Source organism: Dromaius novaehollandiae, chromosome 10, assembly GCF_036370855.1.
Source record: "Dromaius novaehollandiae isolate bDroNov1 chromosome 10, bDroNov1.hap1, whole genome shotgun sequence".
Classification (NCBI taxonomy): Eukaryota; Metazoa; Chordata; class Aves; order Casuariiformes; family Dromaiidae; genus Dromaius; species Dromaius novaehollandiae.
The window spans coordinates 20,371,154-20,385,486 of record NC_088107.1 but is presented as its reverse complement, the minus strand read 5'-3'; the positions used below and the strand labels follow the sequence as shown (position 1 = coordinate 20,385,486).

Sequence of the window (14,333 nt, the reverse complement as noted above, 5' to 3'; positions counted from 1 at the left end):
ATAAGGTAAAAAAAAAAAAAAAGCTCCTTTTTTGAAAGGCCTGGTTTCCATTAATATTAAATGTGGTTCATTTTTTGATAATTAAAGAGAAAATAATTACAAATAAGCTTCAGTTTCAGCTCTGTTCCAAGTAAGATCATGCTGGGCATAGCCATTAGATCCACACAAAAGGAATACAAAGGTGAGAAGCTGTAACAATATAAACATAAGCGTGATGGGTATGATCATTACCATCCTAATCTTTGTGACACAAGCAGTAGACAGGACATACAATGAATAAAAAAACCCTTCCTTTAAACTCTTGTATTTAGTGTGTCGGTATTACTTGCCAAACGAAATGCCTCTGTATAAAGGAAGTGCATATAATGCTGGTGCACCATCATTATGAAATAGATTTTAAACCAAACAGGATGCCAGTTATAACAAAAGCAAGATAACACAAAACACAAAATAGCTGTGTCTGCAGGGAAACGTGTCTGAACAACTTTCTCCCCTGACAAGTGTGGTTCAGCTGAGCTGATGTCAGTGATTCCAATAGGTCATTTGCTGCTAATATCTTTAACATAAATCGGGCTTCCAAGAAAGTAAAGTGACACCTAAGCCTGCTCATGTGCCCAGCCTTTTACAATTCTGGGACAATAAAAGAGGTCTCAATAATTTCCGACACTGAGCTGCAAAGAAGGCCAGCAAAAAGGCAGATTTTAGGTTTCACTATAAAGGAAAAAACGCACCCTCACATTAACGCAGTGACTTTCCTAAATGTCATGAGGTGGCTTAGCATTCTCCCAGAGACATATGCACTTTCATTTTCCTCGAAACAGTTGCTCTGAAGTTTTCACTTTGCAATTGCAAAGAAGTTTCTGCCCCTCTACCTCCAAGACCAGCAACAACCACTGCACAGTAGCTTTCCAGTCCACCCACTAGACCCCCCCTTTTAAACAGACAGGTCTCAGGCTATTTTCCAAGGACTCTCCCTCCCTCTCTATGTGGGTGTTTTTTGTGTGCATTAAAAAAGAAAAAAAAAAAAGAAAAGAAAGAAAAACCCACCACACCTCCCTGCTTTGCCACAGTTCCAAGACATAAGTAGTTGTTTCTGTAATTTGGTCCCTTTTTACTGCTTCCTGGATGCAATCACATACATCACCATTCTGAGAATTACAATTAGTAAACTGTCAGCCTTTAAAAGTGCAAGTAATTATAGCAAAGATACCATGGCCCTAAACTACCCTTTGAAGAAGATAGCATATTTGCAACCAAGAAACACTGCCTATGCAGAACAGGGCTGGGTGCTGACAATTAAACGATATCAGCAAAAAAATTACCAAGAATAGGATTCTAGCTTCGCATATTCCTGTGTGGTTATTAAAGCCCAGCTTCAATCCGAATTCTTCAGAACAAACTTGTACTGTAGTTCCTAAGCTTTATTTCAAGGAAGGTGCCACGCAAGCTTGCCCACCCAAGTTTGAGACTGAGCAGGGAAAACACTGTTGACAATTGAAGTACCTTTCAGCCATATGAAACGGTCGAATTCCAGCTGTGACCTGACTCGTGTGCTTCAGTGGGGTGATACAAGCTTACACAATAGCTGAATTTAGCCCAAAGAATAAAATCCATGTTTTGGTGGCTATTAACTCTAAAATTAAAGTTTAAGGGCCCTTGCACCAAATGAAATATTGCAGCAACTAGAAATCTCCAATAATGAAATATATTTGCAAGAGTTCAGTGGGCTATGTGACCCAGTTCCCAAATGAATTCTTCCTCCCACACAAGCTGCAAATTTGATGTTCAAAATGATTATTTATCATTCCAGAATTTCTGCAACTGAAACTAAGATCTCTAGGCAATTCTGAAATCAGAATATTCTTCAACAAGGAAATAAGTTTACAAACGAGAACTAATGTTTTAAAAACAAAAGTAGCAATTCCAAGACAACTATTTACTGTGCTATTTGGTACCTGCTAAAGATAGCTGGAGAGCTAATTTCTTTTACTAAACAACCAGGTACCCTGGTATTTTCCTCAAATTTATTTCTCAGGAAAATGTGATGCTAGACTAAAGGCTGTCCAACAAAATGACACCAAAATAAAGCTATCAAAAAAACCTCTTCCATCATAGAACTGTTACAGTGATCTTTTTTCTTAAAAAAAAAATGTAGTGAAAACTGTCTTACAAAAAAGACTTCTGAAAAAACAGGGTGTTCAGAATCAGAAAGAGTTCTTCAGCTTAACAAATCCAGATGCATCAGGCAAGATTCAGAGCATTTATGTGCATGCTCAGAAAGCTGCTCTACCAAAGGATAATACTGTTTGTACCTTTCAATGTGTTATACATGTTTGCTTAGCAAGTTTTCAGATTTAGCATGCAAGTAATTTGACAGCTGTATTGTTAGTTTAAACCACAGTTTAATCATTTCTGACAGTCAAAGATTCTAGCACAGTTTGATTTGCCCAGTTTCAGATCAAACATCATGTGTTTGAGGTCAAGGAGAGTAAGGAACCCTCAGTGCATTTAATAATAAAGATATTTGGGCTTATCTCACTATGCTGAGCCACTGTTTTCACTAGCTTTTAACAAGTGCCTGAAAAACAGTTTCTACAGAAATGCTCCTCACCTTCCTGGGGGGGGGGGGGGGGGGGGGGGGAAAAGCTTAACTCTAGGCAACTTTTTGCACTTAATCATGAAGTCGAGCATCAAAAGGCATCACTGTTTTACACCTCTTAAGATTCAATCCGCGCATTACAGAACTGCTGTATTACACAGGAAGTAATCTTGGGTCAAAACAGACTCATAGCCTTTCTACAAAAAGTTTAAATGGAAGTGGGCAATTCTGGACAGGTAGCTTGCTGAACTTATTTGCTGCCTTTTTGAACAAAATCTGGGTCATACCTTGCAGTTACCCCTTTGCCCACAGAAACATGCAGGCAATTATGAGTCTGCTTTTGCTGCCTGTCAACGCTGCCCACCAAGACAAGTCACCTCTGAAAACAGACAGCTGCTCCAGACTGCTGATAACTAACTCAGCACCGCAACCCATTTTGAAACTTTTGCAGAAATTACAACAAATTCCTCTATGTTACTCTGGGACCTACTGTTCTATGTCACCACATGCTGCAGTCTGTCCCACATGCCTTCCCACCAAATCTCTTGATCCAGCTTGGGAAGGGTCTGGAGAAATGGAATTTCTGAATTGAAGGGGAGAAAGGGTAACATCTACTTTTTTGTGCTATTATCCCTGAAACTATTATGTGGGCATATTTTCTTATTGCCTAAACAGCTGGGCCAAGTGGAGGGAAAGGCAGAAAAGAACACTACACTGACAGTTGTTAGCAAGGATGAAAATACAAACACTGAACTTGGGACCATGAAATATCACCTCATTTACATGCATAGGATTTCTGGAAAGGCATGAGCTATTGGACGCTCATGGGATCGACAGTTAGTTAATCAAAACTCACTAGTTCTCTTTCCTAGTATTCTCAGAGAAGGGAAAGAAGGTATTTTCAAACTGCTCAAATAGCTGGTAAGCAAGAGACTCAACTGATATGGCTTAATATTATGATCCCTATTCAGTGGGGTTTCTGAATTTGACACCTGTTTACTACTTCAAGATACAGCTCTCAGCTTGGGAAATCCAGCTTTTAAAGGTGTTCCTAGCAAAATTCAACTGTTTATCTGCATCATTTCTAGCCTACCTGATCAGTACCCTTGACTGCAAATGGCTTTATTCAAAACCCTTTCTTTACTGGGTGGTAAACCAGAAGTGACTTATACAAACACCATAGGAGGAAGCTCTCATCCTACCTATCTGCTGCTTCATAGAGAGGATGTAATTTCTCACAGAGGCCCACTAAAATTAACTTTACTACAATTATCTAGAATGAGGACTGACATTCAGGTCCACTTTGGGGATGGTGGTTTGCAACCTACATACATGAATGCATCTACAATTATGCAGAAAATCCAATAAAATGTAGTTTGCTATCCAGTCACTTGAAGTCTTTTACAGTAGTGACATGCTCCTAAGGGCCTCCTAAGGGCCTCATCTGAAAAATCCAGTTTGCAAAACTGCCTCTTGCTTTTGGCTGTACTGCATCTCTCCTCAGCACAGTATGTAACATGATCATCAGTCATTTGGCAGAATCCCCCATGACAACTGACGCCATTTCAAATCCAAGCAAGATCCAGCTGTCAGAAGGCAGGGTGATTTTCTTACCTCTGGAACACACCACCAGCTCAATTACATAAAGTAAACAATTCAAGCTTCAACCCAGAGTAGGGTCAGAATGCCTGCATTTCTCCACAGCATTGTAAAACCCATAAAATTCAGTTGAAATAAATCAGGCTTTGAGAAGAGATACCTTTTTTCCCCTCCATGCAACATCTTTCATAACTACACAGAACTGAATTGCTTGATTAATGCAGTAATTATACAGAAATCCACACTGACCATGCTATTTCCACATTAACCCTCAATTACACCATTCTATTACGGAAGCTCCAACACAACTTCAAGCATTTCTGCCAAATGGAATAGTTTGGGGTTTTTTTTTTTTTTTTTTTCCCTCCTCTCCCATCTTGCATGTCTCATGGCATTACATGAAAAATGTGCAAGCCACCTACAACTACTTAAACTCAATCTGACACCTTATTACTTCAGCATTTGCATACCCCCTGAAAACTAAACATTATCATTTAGTTTAAATTTGTTTTATGTTAACTTTATTATACTGACACTCAGGCACCTAATAGTATCTCAGGAGATCATATGAATAAATTAAAGTTAAATGACCCTACCACATCAAAAATAACACTGTTTTCTTGGTGAGGGTAGAGAAAGATCAGTCCTTCCAATTGGAAGTTAATTTCTCAATGCTGGACTTCTCAGCTATGCTAAAGAGATATATTTAGCTGCTGTACTACAGCTCTTATCTCAAGTTACACTACTATTTAAGTCTAAAAAGCAATGCATGTGTTAATGAAAGCCATTAGAGTAAACCTGCAAGTCCTAATGGAAAGTTCACATAGACTAGATTAACCCATTTATACGCATACAGTTTAGGCACTACACGGAAGGACTTTGGTATCTTGTTCAGCACATCTTTTTGCAGGCAAAAGCTCTCACAAAGGTTACCTAAAAATTTACTAATTCTCCAATTTAAGATGGGAAGGAATGAATAGCTCTCCCTATTAGTGACTTTCTAGAACAGACCGAGACAGAAATAGGCACACCATCCTTTTGACAATTCATACAACCACCTTTGCTTTCTTTCTAAGTCCTTGACCCCTGAAAGTGCAATCTGTACAAGCTACAAAGGGAAGAGGATCAGAGCTGAAAACCCATTTTGTGTGCCAAAACTAAGAAATATTTCATAACCTAGTACAACAGCTCAAGACACTTCTGAGAACTGGAAATGCAGAAGTCATTCCTCACTTAGGAGTGGTTTAGCTGCCTTCATTCTCCGATTGTCACCTAAGGGTGACTTTCGCACTAGCAAAGATCCAACCTTTAAAAGGGCCATTAATGAACAAGTAACCTCCAAGCCAAAGGGTAGAAAACAGCAGACTGAAGGAGAAAGATACCAGAAAGAGGTCAGCAGCAATTCCTCCTGCTGTAGTGCTTTTGAAGAGACAGACTACCATTCACATTTGGTGATAAGAAGCTTGAGAACAGTAACTAAACTACAGGAGACTGAACAATCCGCAAACCACTATTTGTGGCCATCAAAACAGCTGCCCTAAGTCAATCCATTACAGAGCTATGGATTTTACTGTTTTTCCCAGAGCCTCTGTCCAGTGTTTGTTTGTTTTTTTAAAAAAACATAACAGTAAAGAAAAAAAAAATCACCAATTTTCTGGCCCATATTCAAAGCTCAAATTCTTGGTTGAACCAACTTCATTTTGATGTGACAGGAAGAAATGTCTTTTATTTCTACCTGCATGAATATCAGAAGTATTAAACAGATCCTGGTTACGTCTAGCGACCAGTGGTACAACTGACCAAATACATGTGTAACGATGTAAATGTGACAAATTATAGTTAATGTTAACTTTAAGTAGCAAGGAAAAAATATTCTGAGCTTGGAAGAAAGCTTACAAGATTTAAAAGTGGAGAAAACGGGGAAAATCTTAAAATAAAAAAAAATATGCAGAGTTGTCATAGTAAGGAAACTCAACATTTAAGAAGTCATTCCTCAGAAGTTTTCCTATCGCAAATAGGCAAAAAGCCAAGTCAGGCCATTGAGACTGCCAAAAAGCAGAAGCTGACAATGTGCAGGTGATGAACGAGCTAAGTGTGCTACAGGCGGAAGCAATAGTGGATGTTGAAGACATAACAGCCAAGATCACTAAGTATTTTCATAATGGTTGCTATGGTTTGTAAAGCAAAAAGGTTGCCTAGGACCCTGTAAGCGTTAACAGAATGGAAACAAAATCAGATCTAACACCTCTGCATACCTCATTCTTGTTAACTTCAAACAAATTCTTGTTCAGGTAATGTCCAGGTATGCATTTCAATAGTTAACTCAAAGAATCTGACATTAGCATGACAATGAAAATGCAAATTTGGGGTTTTTTTCCCCCTCTGTGTAAACAGAGGCCTGGCTGAACTTCCTGTTAAAATAAACAGGAGTGCACACTAATGAAAGACAAACCTCAGGCACAGCCTGCCAGCAACAAATCCGAATTGGCTAGTTTCCAAACACCTTCCTTTTGACAACATTCACTGCAGGGAGAAATCTCCAAACAATTTGGAGCGAGTCGAAGTGAACAATTAAAAATTAAGGTAACAGCCTCTCACTGAATGTAAACTGAAAGCACATAAAACCTATTTGATTTTTCTATTCAGTGCAAATTGGATTAGATTCCTCAGTATTTTTAATAAGGAAAAAAATATACAGACTTTTATTTCTTCCTATTTTTTCACATTTAGCTCAACAGCTGACAACCCTGTATATCTTCAGTCCAACAGACCTTTAGATTCTTGGCCTCATAGGCTACATATCACATTAGTTATCTTGACTGAAGCACAAGGGTAACATCAAGGCTGAACTTCTATAAATGCTGGCAAAGTGCTACAGTCAAAGTGAAATTTAGTTACAGATTTTTTTATACAATCAACACAATCAAAATCCACTTGTCAGAAATGGCATATATTTAATACAGCACATATTGCCACAGCACCACCATACAGCACAGCATTTAATATATCTTTACTTCTGCCCATTTACTTCCCCTCACACTTCTACATGCATATGCCTGTCACAGCTGCCACTACTTTGATGTGACCTTTCAATCATTTGACTAACCTGCATATAGAGCTGAAGACAAGAACAGCCTGTTTTGAAGCAATTAACCTACCTTCACAGAAAATCCATCTAAATGCTGTAGACAGTACCCTCGCCAGTATTCCCATTTCCTGTGCAATCCAGAGGTAACTTCCATTTGAGACAACTCACTAACTCCAATCTCTTGCTGAAAGAGTAAGCCGTCTTCATCCTACCCCACAGCTGGTGGTAGGTGCTAACTGCCATGCAGTAAAATCTCAGAAGGCCGGGTGGATGGCACATGGAGAGAGGAGAGATGTGTGATCACAAGGAAGCTGCACTGTCATGTGATCCAGACAGCAAGTACTGTACTAGGCAGACCTAATGGGTTGACAGGATCAGGCAGGAGGTGCCACAGTCCCTTCATCCGCTTCCCATAAATCCCAAACTGCATGGGCAATGACTACATAGTCACAAACTCTGGGAAGCTAAATAAGTAATGGCTCACTCCCCACTGTAGGGAGGAAAAAAAAAAAAAAAACATAAAAGCAATAATAGCCACCAAAGGCAAAGCAAAGCAGTACTTCAAAGCATTCTAGTTGCAGTACAAGCTCAGAACATACAAGCAACAACAGAGGAGGAATTTATGCTGCTGAATAAGTGTTCATCTGTTGCTTATCAACTTTTTTTTTTTTAAACACAGAAAAACTTATGCCTCCTGAATTATATTCTAAGGCTACCTCATGCTACATTTCTAAACAAACCACTGCTATACTCCCTGTAATCAACGTCCTGGACATGCAAATGACTGATTTCATTGCTAAAACCCAAGGAACTGACAGTAGTTAAACAGAAGTAGCATACCTGGAGAATACCAATAATGTTCTCTTATGAGCTGTGTTATGCTGGCTTCCGTATCAGTCTAGAGCAGCACGCTGGGTCTTTCATATTTTGGCACCCACAACAGTTACAGGATACTACACATCTAAATACATAAGAGTAATAAATTGGTTACTGAAGTCAATAGACTGCCTTGCTACAAACCACTTTCATAGTCAGCAAATTCTTTAGCGTATCAGTGCTAGAAGATATTTTCCAGAGGAATTTCATTTACAGTAGTGATTTTGTGCTTTTCCCCCAGACTGTAATTCATCGGGCTTGTTTGTTTATTCTTCCCCAGCTGTTTTGGTTCCACACTTCAGTGAAGTCCTAATACCATCTTTGTATCATCTTCTTATCTTTCCCTGGTAAACCAACAATTTCATGATTCTAGTAGTAATTCAGAGTAGCTCACCTCAATTCCCTGGTAGAGGTGGGGAGAGGAATTTTGTTTCAGATGTTTTGGCAATAGTAGGGAATGGTAATAGTATCACAGAAGAAATACAAAGAGGAATACAATGTACACGCCGGGTATGAAAGCTGCTCCTGAAACCAGCCCTTTCTAAGTTCACATATGCAATTCACATTCATGCTTATTTTTCACCACCTTGTTCAAGATGAAAGATACCTAACCATTTAGTCAAATCAAAATAAATTCATTCTACATTACCACAACAATTTTTCTAACACCTGCACATCTGATTTCTTAATAGGAAATTTGCTTTCTTTGAATAATTACCTATTACATTATTTATTGAGATTTCTGGGGTGGTGACATCTTTAAATTCCTGAACACAAAATAAAACTAGGATTCACAAGTATAAAAAGGCAATATTGTTCCTCAGCTTACACTCAGCTTCCTCGCAAAAGCCTTACCAACACATACCAGACACAGTAGTTCAGCCAGGTGAGCAGTGTATTTGATGATTACCAATTATGTCTGCGGCTTCAATGCAGACTATTTCTAGGCTTAACGTCTTCTAAAAGAGTTTCCCAAGATCTTGTAAAGACCTGGCCAGATCAGCTCTGCATGAAGCACCTACCCATCACTGGAACAGTTGCACAATTATGGAAGATGAAAAAAAACACAAGCTGCAGAGCCAATTTCCACAGCTTTTGCACTCTTCAACTGGCTGCCTCACATGCAAAGCAATGAGTCATTGATCTTGCAAAGGGATAAGAAGGAGCCTTGTTCTCGGATTCCAATCAAATCTGCAATTGAGAAAGCTAATAAAAGGCTGTCTCTGCTATCAAGCTGGGAAAGTTTCTCTTCTACAAGGCTAAAAGGGAACATACGCAAGGCACTCCAATTTCTTGAAAAACCTGGAAGTCCTGAGAATTAAACTCTACTAACAGTTTATCTTACATGATTTCAAACAAAAGCTTAATTATATGTTGAACACTCCAAGTCAAGCAATGAAAACCTTAACTGTTTCCTTCTCTTATCTAAATACTATCTTTCCTTAGAGTGCCCTTGATGAAAGGGCCATACAAATCACAGATGCATGTGACAACCATCATCTAAGAACAATTGGCCAAGTAATTCTTTTCAACCATTTAAAATATTACAGCCAATGATTTTCTCAATACACAGAGCTGTTGCAAGTTTCTTTCTCCTGTTAGCTGTGTTTCTAGTTCCTGTACATCTCAGATTCCAGGTAGCAGAACTATGTTATTAAGGGAATATAGACAATGATAATATAAAAGCAAATTTTCAATTATGCAGCACATGTAATCATTTGGTACTATAGCTCCAGCATACTTGGTGGCTCAGTGACTCATACACTGCTATAGCAGGCCAGTTCTCTGTGCAATTTTAATACTCATGAATGGTGGATTAATTTAAAATGCAATTTTGATTGCATTTTAAAGTAAGATAGCTGTTCTCCATGACAAAAAAGAAGTCTAAGATAGACATTATTTATCTCTGAAGTATCAAGACAGGGTACCTTTCAATTACATTATTTCATTGTCACTAAAAGGTGACTTTCTTTCATCCCTTAGCTATAAAATGTGTCTTGTTCAGTTATTTAGCATTGTCAAAGCAGCAGCCTCAAGCTCAATATTTCTTTATACATTTTCAAAAAGATAACTAACTTCTGTTTTACAGAAGTAAAACAGCTTTTGGCACATCCTCAAAGTAACCTGCCAGAACTGCTTACCTATGTATTTGAAGTATGGAAAATATATACAAGACAAAAATTATTTATTAGAACACCAAAATTAGACTAAAGTTCTCATAGCTTCGTAAGATAAACACACTCCTTCCTACATTGGGGGTGGGGGGAAGGGAGAGGCCAGACCTCACCAGAAGGAATCCAAAAGATTAGCCACTGCCAAAGGACAGAATATTGGGAAAACTGAAGAACTGTAAACCTTTGCCTGGAATAAAAAAAACTCATAAACACTTCTAGGCCAAATACAAATTTAAACCATTTGAACTGCTCCCCACTAAAAATAGAATTCAATGAACCAATTAATGAACCATCAGCAGTGCCATCAACAGTTTAAATACAAGTTACATGCCAGAAAGATATGGGATAAGCAGCATAAAAAGCCTGAACCTGCCAAAAAATGCTGGAAGCCCACCCAACAGGGAAAGAAAAAGAGCAAGGGAAAGGGACTGGAAAAAACCATCGGCTTAAAGAGGATGATTTAAATTAATCATCTTTACTGTGGCTGCCTCAGGAGGCAAGGGGCATCTAGGATTCAGCTTGATAGCTGCTCTACAACAAGCGTGAGAGGGATTTTGGTGAGAAGGAAGTGAGGAAGGTTTAGGGTGCAAGCTGAAGAAAGATATGGGATAAGCAGCATAAAAAGCCTGAACCTGCCAAAAAATGCTGGAAGCCCACCCAACAGGGAAAGAAAAAGAGCAAGGGAAAGGGACTGGAAAAAACCATCGGCTTAAAGAGGATGATTTAAATTAATCATCTTTACTGTGGCTGCCTCAGGAGGCAAGGGGCATCTAGGATTCAGCTTGATAGCTGCTCTACAACAAGCGTGAGAGGGATTTTGGTGAGGAGAAAGTGAGGAAGGTTTAGGGTGCAAGCTGAAGACTAAGAATATATTAAGTCGGTTCTTCCAACACTTCTAGAATAGGAAAACAAAAGAAAGTTACATGACCAATTTCCAAGCTGCCCTCAGCATCACAAGGCTGAAGTGAAAGATCTTTTAGCATTTTAAATAAGAACGAGTTGTTTCTTAAGAGTAAAGCTAGCAAAGCTGGTTTTGTGGAGATGTGTGTCCTTCTCCCATACTCCTCTCCTCTTCCCTCCTCTCCCCCTTCTTCCCTCTTCCCCAGTAATTCCAATTCCTTCATACTTTATGCCCCGTGACACTTTCTTCCCCCAGTGAAGGACGCTGCAGTGCTCTGCATAAGCTGAAGCTCCACACAGTGTGGTTACCAGTCAACGCACAAACACTAACTAGTCACTCCAGTTCATACGGAGACAAGTATCCAGAACAGATCATACTTGGATCATACTGGGATCATTTTTCAAAGAGTAGAATTCCAAAAAAGACTGAGTACAGTTTGCATTTTTTGCTTTAATAAAGCACGTTCATAGTGAGACAGGTTTGAGTGTCTTCAGCTCATCTCTACTGTTACAGATTAATTTTGCCTCATCTAAGAAGCTCCTCCTGCTACTTTTACTTCAGAAGTTCTACCTCCTAATTCCCCTCATCCAAAACTAATGGTGCAGCTCTGCCAGGAGCTAATGGTTTCTCAACACTGGTCAAAAGACCCAAAAAAGGCAATGTAACTGAAACCTGCTTCTGAGGAAAAGTAGCTCAGGAGCAGAAGTTAGATTTTAGATTAAATTAGCTTACTTCACAGTGTCTCCTCTTGAATATCCAACTGCTGCAAATCATTTCAGAGAATATATAAGAGTGTAAAGAAAGTTTCTGGCAATATATACAATACTCAATAGATGGCATAGGGGTCCAAAAGATAAATGAAATAAAGTGAAACTCAAAATGAAAGGAAAAGCTAAAAATATTTAACAAAAAATTCTTCAGGTATTTCCATAATAATATTAAAGATGACTGACAAATAAGATATCTTTACTGCCAAGTTGCACAGAAATCCAACATCAAGTCCAAAAGTCATAGAAATTTGACTGTTTTTCTTAAACTAGAACATTGCATAGAGAAACCTAAGGGAAAAAAGCAGAGAGGCAGTGACAACTAGGAACAACAACTTTGTTTAAATTTGGACAGATACAAGAGAAGTATCAGGTGTGCCTACTTGGCAGTATATGAAGAACTAAGTTCAGAGGATATGAAACTAGGTATGCATTCAGTTAAACTGCACACCATTTAATACCCACTTTTACTATGATGTAATTTTGTAATAAAGTAAGAACAATGCTTTAGCCTTAACTTTGGGGCAAGTATTTCAATGCCTACCTATTCTGAGGGATATTGCCCCGCTGCCAGGAAAAGCCAGGGAATACCCATTTTAACCTAACAGTAAAGCCTGCACAATTTCTTAAAATTTTACATCTCCTGGAAAAATAAATCGATGAGACTTTCTTTGAGTCAGCCATAGCATTGCAGTTTTCTTCATTAAGCAGTATCAACTAGCTCTGCACCTCAGTAAGAGCATGTGTATGACAGCAACACTGCATAGTTCTCACAAAGATTGAGGATTCCTCACAGAAAGTATTTATAACCTTTTTTGAACTAAGGGCCCCTTTTAACCTACTTCATTAAGACAGTCAGCACAAATATATATTATTAACCCAGAGTTGCATATTTTGTAGTCATTTTTAGACTGCATGCAGTTACCCTACTTGCAACAAAGTATGCTTGTCAGCAGCACACGAATACATAACCTGAGACTGTAGCAAGTCTTCTAAGAGGCTGAACTATGAACTATTGGCAAACTTCCTAGAATTCAACTGGAACAGAAGTCAAGGACACTTCCCCACCGCTATGGGATTACTGATACAGCAAAAGCCTTACAGAAGGAAGAAATTTCAGTTACAACTTAAACTTAGCTCATAGCTCACTGAACTAGCCAGCCCCTAGGAACTGGTCAAGTAACCTGGAAAGCTCGTTCAAACACCAGCGTTATCACTGGATTGGAGCAAGCTGACTAACATTTGGGTTTGTCAGGATGAACATTCCCTCCTTGGTAGGGGAGGCCATTTTATAATTCTTTCCTCCCCAAGTGTTGTTTACTTTTCCCCCACAAAATTCAAGGCAAGAGAAAGTTAACACACATTAGGATTTGTTATGGCCTATTTAAATAAACTAAAATCAGGGGCTTGCTTATAAGAGTCAACCTATAGATATATACACAGAGAAGAAAAAATAAACAGAGTAAGTAAAAGATTCCATTTTCATTCTTTTGCAGTATTTTCATTGTCTTTTCAAATCTGGAAAGTTTCAGTGTTTTTTGCAGCATTCAGAACATTTACAAGTTAAGAGTTAACTCATGGTTTCAACTTAACTTTGAGGTTCAAACTGTCAAAGCTATTTCCTATTTGCAGAATAAATGTTCACACCTGCAGATTATTTAGTGTCCACCTACAAACTGAACTGTGAAGCAGTTCAGTCAGATAAATCATTCTTGACTTCATAGCTCTGTAGGAAGAGCCAGAGCTGGGTTCTTCAGAGAGACTCCACAAAATACTGATTCATCAAAAAAAATAGGATAACATGGCAACTGCAAAGTTCATTAACAAGCAAGACTCTCAGTCAAAACTCACTATTGGGTTTTAACTGTTTCACTACCTGACACGGAAAACTTTTCAACATGTTTACATTCTCTTGGATAGAAAAGCCAAATTTTCCTTTCCACAAGCTCCAAAAGTGATGCATGTCTCAAGGTAACTCCCTTAAACCTACACAGTTCCCGCAATAACTGTGACTGTCAACGTATAAATAGTAATGGCCCAGAAGACAAACAAATATCAGCAGGGTAGGAAGTATTTGAAGCAATCTTTAGGGAGAAAAATGCCAGACAAGTTTGAGCATTGATACTTCAAAATAAAGTTAGTATTCAAACACTTAACTGATACTAAGAATCAACTGTACTTGCATAAAATCAGTCATGCTAATGGAGGCAGTTCCTTGGCCAGTGGGGGAGAAAAGCAACAGTTTTATTTATACCTGAACATGCTTGTACCTGGAAATAGCCTCAAACTGCTTACAAACCTCCAGGAAATCTGAATTCTCATGCTACTC

General features: G+C 38.6%; 1 protein-coding gene across 7 annotated transcripts in view; it reads right to left on the bottom strand.

Moving 5' to 3' along the window:
* TLN2 (talin 2) overlaps window positions 1-14,333 on the bottom strand; it is a 231,979-nt gene that overhangs the window by 175,890 nt on the left and 41,756 nt on the right. For 2 of the 7 annotated variants that reach the window (XM_064517511.1, XM_064517509.1), the window contains exon 3: window positions 8,127-8,247. The exons of the other annotated variants lie outside the window; for them this stretch is intronic. The gene's annotated coding sequence lies outside the window, so the exon portion shown is untranslated. The remainder of the gene's footprint in view (window positions 1-8,126; window positions 8,248-14,333) is intronic. 7 annotated transcript variants of the gene reach the window in all.